The sequence below is a fragment of the Aegilops tauschii genome, chromosome 6 (assembly GCF_002575655.3).
Source record: "Aegilops tauschii subsp. strangulata cultivar AL8/78 chromosome 6, Aet v6.0, whole genome shotgun sequence".
Lineage (NCBI taxonomy): Eukaryota > Viridiplantae > Streptophyta > Magnoliopsida > Poales > Poaceae > Aegilops > Aegilops tauschii.
In genome coordinates, this window is record NC_053040.3 from 463,556,847 (window position 1) to 463,569,771 (window position 12,925).

Consider the following 12,925-nt stretch of genomic DNA (forward strand, 5'->3'; position numbering starts at 1 on the left):
AGGTGGCAACTTTAATACACATCTGGGTGGATTGAGGCACCTGGGGAATTCCAGTGATTGCCTGTATTTTTGGAAATCCCGGGGTACCGTGTGATTATTCATACTAGAAACTTCCGTGTGCAGCCACAAGCTATTATGGGCTCTAGCATAGTTGATTAAGTTGTGTGAACTCTTACAGTGGTAGACTAGCAAATGTAGGGGATGTAGGTGTACCGGTCTACCCATCGTAAGGTGCTAACGCTTCTGAAAGACTGTGTCTCGGTCATCCGTTTCTCGAACACCATGTAGTGCGAGAAATCCAACGAAGGAGATCGAGTCTTCTGGGGAAAAGTGCACAAACCTCTGCAGAGTGTACAAACTAATCATGGTTAGCCGTGTCCCCGGTTATGGACATCTTGAGTATCTGGTTCTTGGATTATCATGTGGATCTCATCACTCTTAATTATAAAATTTGATTGGGTTATTGATTACTTTTTAATTGGGATTGAGATGGGGTTTATCTTCTCAATGTTTAACAACCATCATGATAGTTAAGTAAAACTTATTCCTTTGCAGTAGGGAAAAATTGGCTTTTCACAAAACATATTAACCATACAGCCTCCACCAGCCATATATGCATATAGTGATAGCATTATTCTGTTCATTACTCTCTTGTGTTACATTGCCAGCATATTCCACGTGCTGACCCATTTTTGGGTTGCAAAGTATCATGTTGCAGACTTTTCAGATGACGAGTAAGGAGCCTTAGGTCGTGGTCTTTCACTCAGTGATGCCGTTGGAGTTGATGGACTCACTTTATCTTCCAAGCCTTCCGCTGTTATCGTATTAGATGGCCTTAAGCCATATTTATTGTAATAAGTTCTCTTTTGAGACATTCGATGTAATAAGTGTGTGATTGCTACTCTGTTATAAATCCTTCAAGTACTGTGTGTGTCAGCATTACCGACCAGGGATGACACTTATGCACAGAGATCAGACTGTTTGAGGTCTGGTCGCTACATTGAACCTGCTGTTGATCTTGATAACCCACAATCAAAGAATCAACGTTATGATAAGAGAGACTTTGCTGATAGGAAACATGGTAAAGAAAGAGAACCATGGGTTCAGAAACCCATGCCTTTTCCTCCCAAACCATCCAAGAAAAAGGATGATGAGGATTTTGAGCGCTTTGCTGAAATGATTAGACCTATCTTTTTGCGTATGCGATTAACTGATATGCTCAAAATGAATCCTTATGCTAAGTATATGAAAGAAATTGTCACTAATAAAAGAAAGATACCGGAAGCTGAAATTTCCACCATGCTTGCTAATTATACTTTTAAGGGTGGAATGCCTAAGAAACTAGGAGATCCAGGAGTACCAACTATACCATGCTCCATTAAAAGAAACTATGCTAAAACTGCTTTATGTGATCTTGGAGCCGGTGTTAGTGTTATGCCTCTCTCTTTATATCGTAGACTTGATTTGAATAAGTTGACACCTACTGAAATATCTTTGCAAATGGCTGATAAATCAACTGCTATACCTGTCGGTATTTGTGAGGATGTGCCTGTTGTAGTTGCAAACGTTACTATTTTAACGGACTTTGTTATTCTTGATATTCCCAAGGACGATGGTATGTCTATTATTCTTGGAAGACCTTTTTTGAATACTGCAGGGGCTGGTATTGATTGCAACAAAGGCAATGTCACTTCTCTTGTTAATGGTAATGAGCATACGGTACACTTTCCGAGGAAACAACCTCAAGTCCACAGTATCAATTCTATTGGGAAAATTCCATCGATTATTTTTGGAGGTTTTGAATTTCCTCTTCCTACTGTCAAAAAGAGATATGATATTCTTATTATTGGGGATGTGCATATCCCCGTTGAGGTAACATAGTGTTATTCGAAATTTCTCCGGTTCCATGTTATTCGGAATGAGTTTGTTAACAAGACTTGATCAACCTTGTTAGTGGATTCCTTCTGATGAGCATGAGATGGATGAAACTAGAAGGCACAACCTTCTGTACCCTCCTTTTACTTTCTGTTATTTAGTTGAAATAAAGTAAAAATAGCATTTTCATGTCTGTTTTCTGAATTATCCGTGCAATATAAAAATACCCCGAAAATAAAAGTTCTCCAAATGCCCTGAAAATGGAATATGATTTTTTCTGGAATATTTGAGAATATATGGCACTGAGAACACAGCAGGGGAGCAAGCACCTGGCCACGAGGGTCCAGGGCGCGCCCACCCCTACAGGGCGTGCACCCCTGCCTCGTGGGCCCACGGTGGCTCCCCTCCACTTATTCCTGCACCCACACACTTCTTCTTCCTCCCAAAAATATCACCATCCAGCTCAAGCACGAGTTCTAGCTCATTTTGCTGCGATTTTCGATCTCCTTGCTCAAAGCACCTCTCACAAAACTGCTTTAGGAGATTGTTCCTTGGTATGTGACTCCTCCATTGGTCCAATTAGTTTTTGTTCTAGTGCTTTATTCATTGCAAATTTGTGCTGCCTAGGTGACCATGTTCTTGAGCTTGCATGTCAAATTTATATGGTTCCAAGTAGTTCTAATGCATGATATAGGCTCTAGGCACTTGTAGGAGTAGTTGCTATCAATTTTGTTGAGCTTGGTTCACTTTTGTTTGAAGTTACTAAAAATTTTAGAAATTTTTCAGAGGAAGAAATATGCTTAGGAAAATGTACCAAGGTGGTTCTTCAAGGAAACAAGGACCCAGGCTTGCAATGCGTGATGTCGATGATGAGCCACCAAGGAACGCTCCAGTGCGGCCTTGCGAATGGCCTTCAGAGGACTTCATGGATCGAGCAGGAATTAAGGACGAATTTAACGCATATTTGCATAACGCTGATCTTGTGAGCTTCGAGGCAGAAAAGTGCCGCCAGTACCACTATCTCACTAGTTCCTTTGTGAGGAGGTTTGAATTTTCATCTTCACGCAATTCTCAAACTGTCCTGTTTGATCTTTATGAAAAATCTTATACTATGGACTTAGAGGATTTTATTACTGCTTGCAAACTTCCACAATGGGGTAGTGCTAGTGAACCTCGCAAATCTGAATCTAGAGATTTTCTTGCTAGTATAACTGTGGGGGAATCTAGAGATATAGCCCAAGCTACCATAGGGAGCATTCATTTTCCTGCTATACATTACTTTGCTCTCTTCATAGGTAGGTGCATAAATGGTAAAGATGAAGCATGTCACATGTGCGTCCCTGACCTCAGTATTCTTAGGAGTGCTGTGTTAGGAGACAAATCTTATAATTTGGGAGCCATTGTTGCGCGTAGGTTGCATCACAATAGATTTAATGGAGATTTCTTTGGTGGAACTTATGCAACCCGCTTAGCTGATTTTCTTGATGTAACCATACGTGATGATGATATTGAATTGCCTCCTATTTATCTAGACTTTAATGCTATGGTTCACCATCAGTTTGTCGAGAGGAATGAACCACCTCTCCAGTACCGACTAATCTTTGACAGGCGTCATGCTTGTTAGAAATATGCCCTAGAGGCAATAATAAATTGGTTATTATTATATTTCCTTGTTCATGATAATCGTTTATTATCCATGCTAAAATTGTATTGATAGGAAACTTAGATACATGTGTGGATACATAGACAACACCATGTCCCTAGTAAGCCTCTAGTTGACTAGCTCGTTGATCAATAGATGGTTACGGTTTCCTGACCATGGACATTGGATGTCGTTGATAACGGGATCACATCATTAGGAGAATGATGTGATGGACAAGACCCAATCCTAAGCCTAGCACAAGATCGTGTAGTTCGTTTGCTAAGAGCTTTTCTAATGTCAAGTATCATTTCCTTAGACCATGAGATTGTGCAACTCCCGGATACCGTAGGAATGCTTTGGGTGTACCAAACGTCACAACGTAACTGGGTGGCTATAAAGGTGCACTACAGGTATCTCCGAAAGTGTCTGTTGGGTTGGCACGAATCGAGACTGGGATTTGTCACTCCATGTAAACGGAGAGGTATCTCTGGGCCCACTCGGTAGGACATCATCATAATGTGCACAATGTGACCAAGGAGTTGATCACAGGATGATGTGTTACGAAACGAGTAAAGAGACTTGCCGGTAATGAGATTGAACAAGGTATCGGGATACCGACGATCGAATCTCGGGCAAGTACTATACCGGTAGACAAAGGGAATTGTATACGGGATTGATTGAATCCCCGACATCGTGGTTCATCCGATGAGATCATCGTGGAACATGTGGGAGCCAACATGGGTATCCAGATCCCGCTGTTGGTTATTGACCGGAGAACGTCTCGGTCATGTCTGCATGGTTCCCGAACCCGTAGGGTCTACACACTTAAGGTTCGATGACGCTAGGGTTATAGGGAATAGATATACGTGGTTACCGAATGTTGTTCGGAGTCCCGGATGAGATCCCGGACGTCACGAGGAGTTCCGGAATGGTCCGGAGGTAAAGATTTATATATGGGAAGTCCTGTTTTGGTCACCGGAAAAGTTTCGGGTGCTATCGGTAACGTACCGGGACCACCGGGAGGGTCCCAGGGGTCCACCAGGTGGGGCCACCGGCCCCAGAGGGCTGCGTGGGCCAAGTGTGGGAAGGGACCAGCCCCTAGGTGGGCTGGTGCGCCTCCCACAAAGGGGCCCAAGGCGCAGGGAAGGGGGGAAGGGGGAAACGCTAGGCTCAGATGGGCCTAAGGCCCACCTAGTGGTGCGCCCCCCTCTCTCCCCCCTTGGCCGCCCCTCCAAGTCCCATCTAGGGCTGGCCGCACCCCTTGGGGGGGAACCCTAGATGGGGGCGCAGCCCCTTCCCCTCCCCTATATATAGTGGGGGTTTTGGGGCTGCCAGGGACATGAGACTTCCTCTCTCTTTGGCGCAGCCCTACCCCTCTCCCTCCTCGTCTCTCGCAGTGCTTGGCGAAGCCCTGCTGGAGTGCCATGCTCCTCCATCACCACCATGCCGTTGTGCTACTGCTGGACGGAGTCTTCCCCAACCTCTCCCTCTCTCCTTGCTGGATCAAGGCGTGGGAGACGTCACCGGGCTGCACGTGTGTTGAACGCGGAGGCGCCGTGGTTCGGCGCTTAGATCGGAACCAACCGCGATATGAATCGCTACGAGTACGACTCCTTCATCCGCGTTCTTGCAACGCTTCCGCTTAGCGATCTACAATGGTATGTAGATGCACTCCCCTTCCCCTCGTTGCTAGATTACTCCATAGATTGATCTTGGTGATGCGTAGAATTTTTTTTGAATGGTCACCGGGATGCCCAGTCCCATGCTTTATGCAAACTAATCAAAACAATTGCAAACAAAACTCCCCCTGGGACTGTTTTTAGTTGGAGGCACTCGTTGTTTCGAGCAAGCCATGGATTGATGCTTGTTGGTGGAGGGGGAGTATAAACTTTACCATTCTGTTTGGGAATTGCCTATAATGTGTGTAGCATGGAAGATATCGCCATCTCTTGGTTGTTATGTTGACAATGAAAGTATGCCGCTCAAAATATTATTTATCTCTGCTTTAAAACCGAGCTCTGGCCCCTCTACAAATCCCTGCTTTCCTCTACGAAGGGCCTATCTATTTACTTTTATGTTGAGTCATCACCCTCTTATTAAAAGCACCAGCTAGAGAGCACTACTGTCATTTCCATTCATTACTATTAATTTATATTGGGTATGACTATGACTGGATCTCTTTTACCATGAATTACAATGTCAAGTAAGTCCTTGATCTTTAAAGGTGCTCTGCATTTATGTTTTGCGGTCTCAGAAAGGGCTAGCGAGATACCATCTTATTATATCATATTATGATTGTTTTGAGAAAGTGTTGTCATCCGAGATTTATTATTATTGCTCGCTAGTTGATTATGCCATTGATATGAGTAAATATGAGACCTAAGAGTGATTGTGAATGTGGTTAGTCATAATCTTTGCTAAAAACTTGAATGCTGGCTTTACATATTTACAACAACAAGAGCAAACAGAGTTTGTAAAAGTTTTTCTTTATCACTTTCAGTTTATCAACTGAATTGCTTGAGGACAAGCAAAGGTTTAAGCTTGGGGGAGTTGATACGTCTCCGTCATATCTACTTTTCCAAACAATTTTGCCCTTGTTTTGGACTCTAACTTGCATGATTTGAATGGAACTAACTCGGACTGATGCTGTTTTCAGCAGAATTGCCATGGTGTTATTTATGTGCAGAAACAAAAGTTCTCGGAATGACCTGAAACTCCACGGAACTTATTTTTGGAAAATATTAAAAATATTGGCGAAAGAATCAAGGCCATGGGACCCACCACCTGTCCACGAGGGTGGGGGCGCGCCTGCCCCCTAGGAGCGCCCCCTGCCTCGTGGGCCCCCTGTTGCTCCACCGACCTCAACTCCAACTCCATATATTCGTGTTCGGGGAGAAAAAAATCAGAGAGAAGGATTCATTGCGTTTTACGATACGGAGCCGCCGCCAAGCCCTAAAACCTCTCAGGAGGGCTGATCTGGAGTCCGTTCGGGGCTCCGAAGAGGGGAATTCGTCGCCATCGTCATCATCAACCATCCTCCATCACCAATTTCATGATGCTCACTGCCATGCATGAGTAATTCCATCATAGGCTTGCTGGACGGTGATGGGTTGGATGAGATTTATCATGTAATCGAGTTAGTTTTGTTAGGGTTTGATCGCTAGTATCCACTATGTTCTGAGATTGATGTTGATATGACTTTGCTATGCTTAATGCTTGTCACTAGGGCCCGAGTGCCATGATTTCAGATCTGAACCTATTATGTTTTCATGAATATATGTGAGTTCTTGATCCTATCTTGCAAGTCTATAGTCACCTACTATGTGTTATGATCCGGCAACCCCGAAGTGACAATAATCGGGACCACTCCCGGTGATGACCATAGCTTGAGGAGTTCATGTATTCACTATGTATTAATGCTTTGGTCCGGTACTCTATTAAAAGGAGGCCTTAATATCCCTTAGTTTCCATTAAGACCCCGCTGCCACAGGAGGGTACGACAAAAGATGTCATGCAAGTTCCTTTCCATAAGCACGTATGACTATATTCGGAATACATGCCTACATTACATTGATGAATTAGAGCTAGTTCTGTGTCACCCTATGTTATGACTGTTACATGATGAACCGCATCTGGCATAATTCTCCATCACCGATCCAATGCCTATGAGCTTTTCACATATTGTTCTTCGCTTTATTTAATTTTCCGTTGCTGCTGTTACAATCATTACAAAACCCAAAAATATTACTTTTGTTGTCGTTACCGTTACTTCGATATTACTTTGCTACTAAATACTTTGCTGCAGATACTAAGTTATCCAGGTGTGGTTGAATTGACAACTCAACTGCTAATACTTGAGAATATTCTTTGGCTCCCCTTGTGTCGAATCAATAAATTTGGGTTGAATACTCTACCCTCGAAAACTGTTGCGATCCCCTATACTTGTGGGTTATCAGAAGACGCCTTCTGCGATAACTTCCAAGGTACATATGTCCGGCCTCCGGACGCCGATGACTTAAGTCACATCATCCAGCAGCCCGGGGAGTCAGCCAGAAAGCTCTGGACTAGGTTCCTTATTAAAAAGAACCAAATTGTCGATTGTCCGGACGCCGAAGCCCTCGCGGCCTTTAAACATAGCGTCCGAGATGAGTGGCTAGCCCGCCATCTCGGTCAGGAAAAACCAAAATCCATGGCTGCCCTTACCGCTCTGATGACCCGCTTTTGTGCGGGAGAAGACAGCTGGCTCGCTCGTAGAAGCAACAACATCGTCGATCCGGGCACTTCCGAGGTTCGAGACGGCAACGGCAAGCCACGACGCAATAAACATAAGCGTCACACTAACGATGAAGGAACGCAAGACACGGCGGTCAACGCCGGATTTAGTGGTTCCAAACCGGTCAACCAAAAAGGCCATTTAAGGCAAACAGAGACGGATCATCCAATCTAGACAAAATACTGGATCGGCCCTGCCAAATTCATGGCACCCCCATTAAACCAGCCAATCACAACAACATAAGCTGTTGGGTCTTTAAACAAGCCGGCAGGCTTAATTCCGAACACAAGGGGAAGGGGCCACTCGGTGACAGCGATGACGAAGAGACTCGCCAACCGAACACCGAGGGTCAGAAGAAATTTCCCCCCGAAGTAAAAACAATGAACATGGTATACGTGACGCACACCCCTATAGGGGAGCACAAGCGCGCACTATGGGCGCCGACGCCATAGAGCCAATCGCCCCAAAATTAAGCCAATGGGTGGCCTGCCCGATCAGTTTTGATCACAAGGACCACCTAGCCAGTATTCGTCATGAGGGTTCGGCATCTCTGATCCTCGATCCAATTGTCGATGGGTTCCATCTCACGAACGTCCTTATGGACAGCGGCAGTATCCTGAATTTACTCTATCAAGACACTGCCCGCAAAATGGGCATTGATCCTTCAAGAATCAAGCCCACCACAACTACCTTCAGGGGGCAGTACCCGGCATAGCAGCTCATTGCACGGGCTCAATAACATTGGAAGTCGTTTTCGGTTCGCCGAACAACTTTTGAAGCGAAGGCTTGACCTTCGATATTGTCCCGTTCCACAGTAGCTACCATGCACTACTCGGACGAGCCACTTTTGCTCATTTTAATGTGGTCCCACATTACGCCTATCTCCAGCTTAAGATGCCCGGTCCACACGGCGTCATCACGATAAACGGAAATACGGAATGCTTCGTCCGTACAGAGGAACATACTATGGCCACTGCGGCCGAAGTACAAAGCAGCCTCATCAAGCCGCGCATCTTGTCGGCCATCAAGCCGCCGGTCTCTATTGAACAGGACCGATCAATCTCAGAGCTGGATTAGCAGTTCGGCCTCCGTCGTCTGCCCCATATAGCCACGAGGTTTGTACCGCGCATACATAATTATGCAGTTAAAATACCCTAGTCATCGGCGGAGGCACAATACGGACAGACCTACAATACAGTCCGCACTCTCATAGTCTTTTCCTTTCTCTAACTATTTTTTATCTTTTACCAAAGGTGACTATATTTGTTGAGAAGTCCTTTAACCAAGGCAAGGCAGCGCAGACGTGCGACAGGAGGTCCAAATGCTTTTTGTAGAACGCACTCTTTATTTCAAACCTGTAAAGTGCCCCTTTTTCTCAGCTTTCGACCCCCGGCATGTTAAATAGCCTTGGTATTAGCAAAGATCGCGCTTGGCGTATCATTCAGATGCCAGTCAACATCACCCGTATTCAGTATTCACTTTTCTCAAAGAACTGAATTTTGCTTCTGTGGTTATTTCACGGACGCACCTCGGCATATATTGCCAGGGGCTCGCTACGGCAACATATGAGTTGCCGACAAGTCCGAACAGCATTACAAGCACACTTCGGCGTCACGAGTTTGGCCTTATATGCATCAGCTCCGAATCATGTCTTTGGTCGATAGTTGGGTTGCCCGGCTCGTGTGCTTACTACCTTACGTTCCGCTCTATCGGCTAGGGTAGTAAAGGGAGAACTGTTGTGATTGTGTCCTGGTTTATCCGGATGAGCACCTCGGTGGAGAAAGCCGAAAACTGACTATCATGATGCGGCGAGAGCTGGTCAACCACTCGATGACTCATCGGAATCCTCGCGATTCCTTCCGTATTACACGAAGGACCGTTCTTCTGGTCACCTATGTAATGCATCGTATTCGGACAATCGCGTACATACCAGGGGCTATATCGTAGACCCACCGTCAAACTCCTATGGCTAAGTGAAAGTGTTAAAGCCCTATAGTCCGATTGCCTAGTTCGCCGCATTGACACCTCCTTCATGGACCAAGACGTTGGGTCAAGAGTGATCAAGTGCTTTTCCGAACACCCCCGTATTATATGCGAGGGGGCTGAAGCCGACGACTGGTAAACTTTCAGTTATACAAAAAAATGGCCGCATAGGAGGAACCAAAACTTTCAGGCAAAAGTATAAAAAACATAGCCTTAATATATCATAATATTGTTTTTACAATTTTGGTACATTTTACTCGAACATCGTATCCTTCGAGCACTGACCCTCTATCAAGCGGGCACCCTCTAGGACATCCTCAAAATAATGCTCTGGCGTGTGATGGTCCTTGCCCTTGGGTGGACTCTTTGCTGCAATATCAGTGGCCTTCATCTTTGCCCAGTACGTCTTGACGCGAGCAAAGGCCATCCGTGCACCTTCAATGCACGATGACCGTTTAACGGCATTGATACGCAACACCGCATCAACAAGTCGCTGCACCAAACCGAAATAACTATTCAGAATTGGCTCAGTCGGCCATAGCCGGACCACAACGTCCTTCATGGCAGATCCAGATATCTTGTGGAGCTCGGCCCACCGGGCCATCTGTTCGTTCAGCAACAGCGGACGCTTCGGCATGCTGAATTGCAACCAGAAAAGCTTTTCTGTTGCATGCCCTTCTTGCGCTTGGAAAAACTACTTCGCATCGGATACACTCTTCGGCAAGTCCAAAAATGCGTCTGGAGAACTCCACATTTGATTAAGCGGAGCATAATTCGGATCGCCGAATTTAGTTTGTAATAAAAAGGGCTTCCCGGCCGCGATCTCCCCAGCTTGCCGGATCTCCTCCCGAGCCGCTCTAGACTCAGACTATGCTTCTCTCGCCTCTTGTAAGGCCTTGTCGAGATCGGCCGTTTTGGCTTTGTTATACTTCTCGAGAAATTCGCATCGGCTAGTGGCATCCTTTAGCTCAAGCGCCATAGTAGATATTCTCTCCTCGCACTGGCGCTGAGCAGCCTGTTCGACCTTTAATTCAGCAGTTGCCTTTTCGGCAGCCGCATTACTCATCCTGGCTTGCTCCTTGGCCCGGGCAAGCTCAGCCCGAAGGGTCTCAACCGCGGCGGCACTATCTGCAGTTATGCATATCTCAGTGTACAATTCTCAGCGGCATGCTCATATTATAGTACTTGCATATACTGACTGCCCCAAAGACATACCTTGCGCCTCGTCGAGCCGCCTGTTAATAAGTGTGATGTCATCATCTGCCACATCAAGTTTCTACTGCAGATCTGCAACCTCTGTAACTTGGGAAGTCGCCAGGCATGTAACAACCTGTGTTCCAATTAAATCAGATTATTTCCTGGGCATATCTTTCTTGATCCTCTGATCGCCTCCCTTTGGACGCCAACCAGAGTCTCAGGGGCTACTATCTATACACAGGCGCATTTTGTGTTTATAGCACAATTGAAAGTATTACATTACGTACCTCGAAGCCTCTTAGAAGGCCCCTAAAGGCTTCATTCAATCCGCTTTTCGCGGACAGGATCCTCTTAACCATCGTACCCATCAAGATATGATGTTCCTCTCAGACGGGCGCACGTCGCAACATGTCCATCCATGTATCCGGCGCCTCCGGATCCCTGGAAGCAGCTGTAGGGGTACGGACTCCCTTCAAAGGAATATGTATACTCGACCTTAGAGTCATCTCTGGCTGTAAATCAGATAGTCCAGGGCCTTTATTGTTGGTCCCCGTAGGGGCCGCACACCCCGGACCCTGGACGGTCGAAGTGTCACCTTCGGGCCTGGTCTTCATTGTCCCTCGCACCACTTGTTGATCGGGAGAGATCCTCCGGGACGACACCTCGGAGTCGTCTGCCCTATTGGGCGGGGAAGTCTGTGGAGGCGTCTTACTTTCCATCATCTCCGGAAGAAGATCCCCCGAGGAGGACTATTAAGGAAGGCTGCAGGCCGGACTGCAAACATATATTTTAAATATTACCCTTGCAACCAGGAAAGAACGGTATATGTTTAAGACACCCTTGTTCACTTACGATTCGGCTAAGGGCTTGTCCTTATGGAGGAACTGCGTGACAACGTCGCCTCCCGAACCAGAACCGCCTGACAGGGATATCTTCCCTCGCTTGGAAGCCTTTATCTTCAAGTCTTTGGAGGCGGACCTCTTCTTCCCATGGGGAGAAGGGATGTCAGTTTCTCCTTCCTTTTCGTCTTCGGAAGAGGGAGTTTCGGTCTACCCGGACGAGGTGTCTGGCGTACCTCTAGAATGGGGGCCACCCTGGGCCTTCGTGCTCTCCTCCTTGTCTTCCTTCGCCGGCACTTTATATGGTGCCGGAACCTGTTGGAGATCGTAGCAGAAATTTAAAATTTTCTACGCATCACCAAGATCAATCTATGGAGTCATCTAGCAATGAGAGAGATGAGTGCATCTACATACCCTTGTAGATCGCGAGCGGAAGCGTTCAAGTGAACGGGGTTGATGGAGTCGTACTCGTCGTGATCCAAATCACCGATGACCAAGCGCCGAACGGACGGCACCTCCGCGTTCAACACACGTACGGAGCAGCGACGTCTCCTCCTTCTTGATCCAGCAAGGGGGAAGGAGAGGTTGATGGAGATCTAGCAGCACGACGGCGTGGTGGTGGAAGTAGTGGGGATCTCGCCAGGGCTTCGCCAAGCTCAGCGAGAGGGAGAGGTGTTACGGGAGGGAGAGGGAGGCGCCAGGGGCTGTGGTGCGGCTGCCCTCCCTCCCCCCTCCTATATATAGGCCCCCTGGGGGGCGCCGGCCATAGGAGATCTGATCTCCAAGGGGGCGGCGGCCAAGGGGGTGGCTTGCCCCCCAAGCCAAGTGGGGCGCCCCCCCCCCCCACCCCTAGGGTTTCCAACCCTAGGCGCAGGGGAGGCCCAAGGGGGACGCACCAGCCCACCAGGGGCTGGTTCCCTTCCCCACTTCAGCCCATGGGGCCCTCCAGGATAGGTGGCCCCACCCGGTGGACCCCCGGGACCCTTCCGGTGGTCCCGGTACAATACCGGTGACCCCCGAAACTTTCCCGGTGGCCGAAACTGGACTTCCTATATATAATTCTTTACCTCCGGACCATTCCGGAACTCCTCGTGACGTCCGGGATCTCATCCGGGA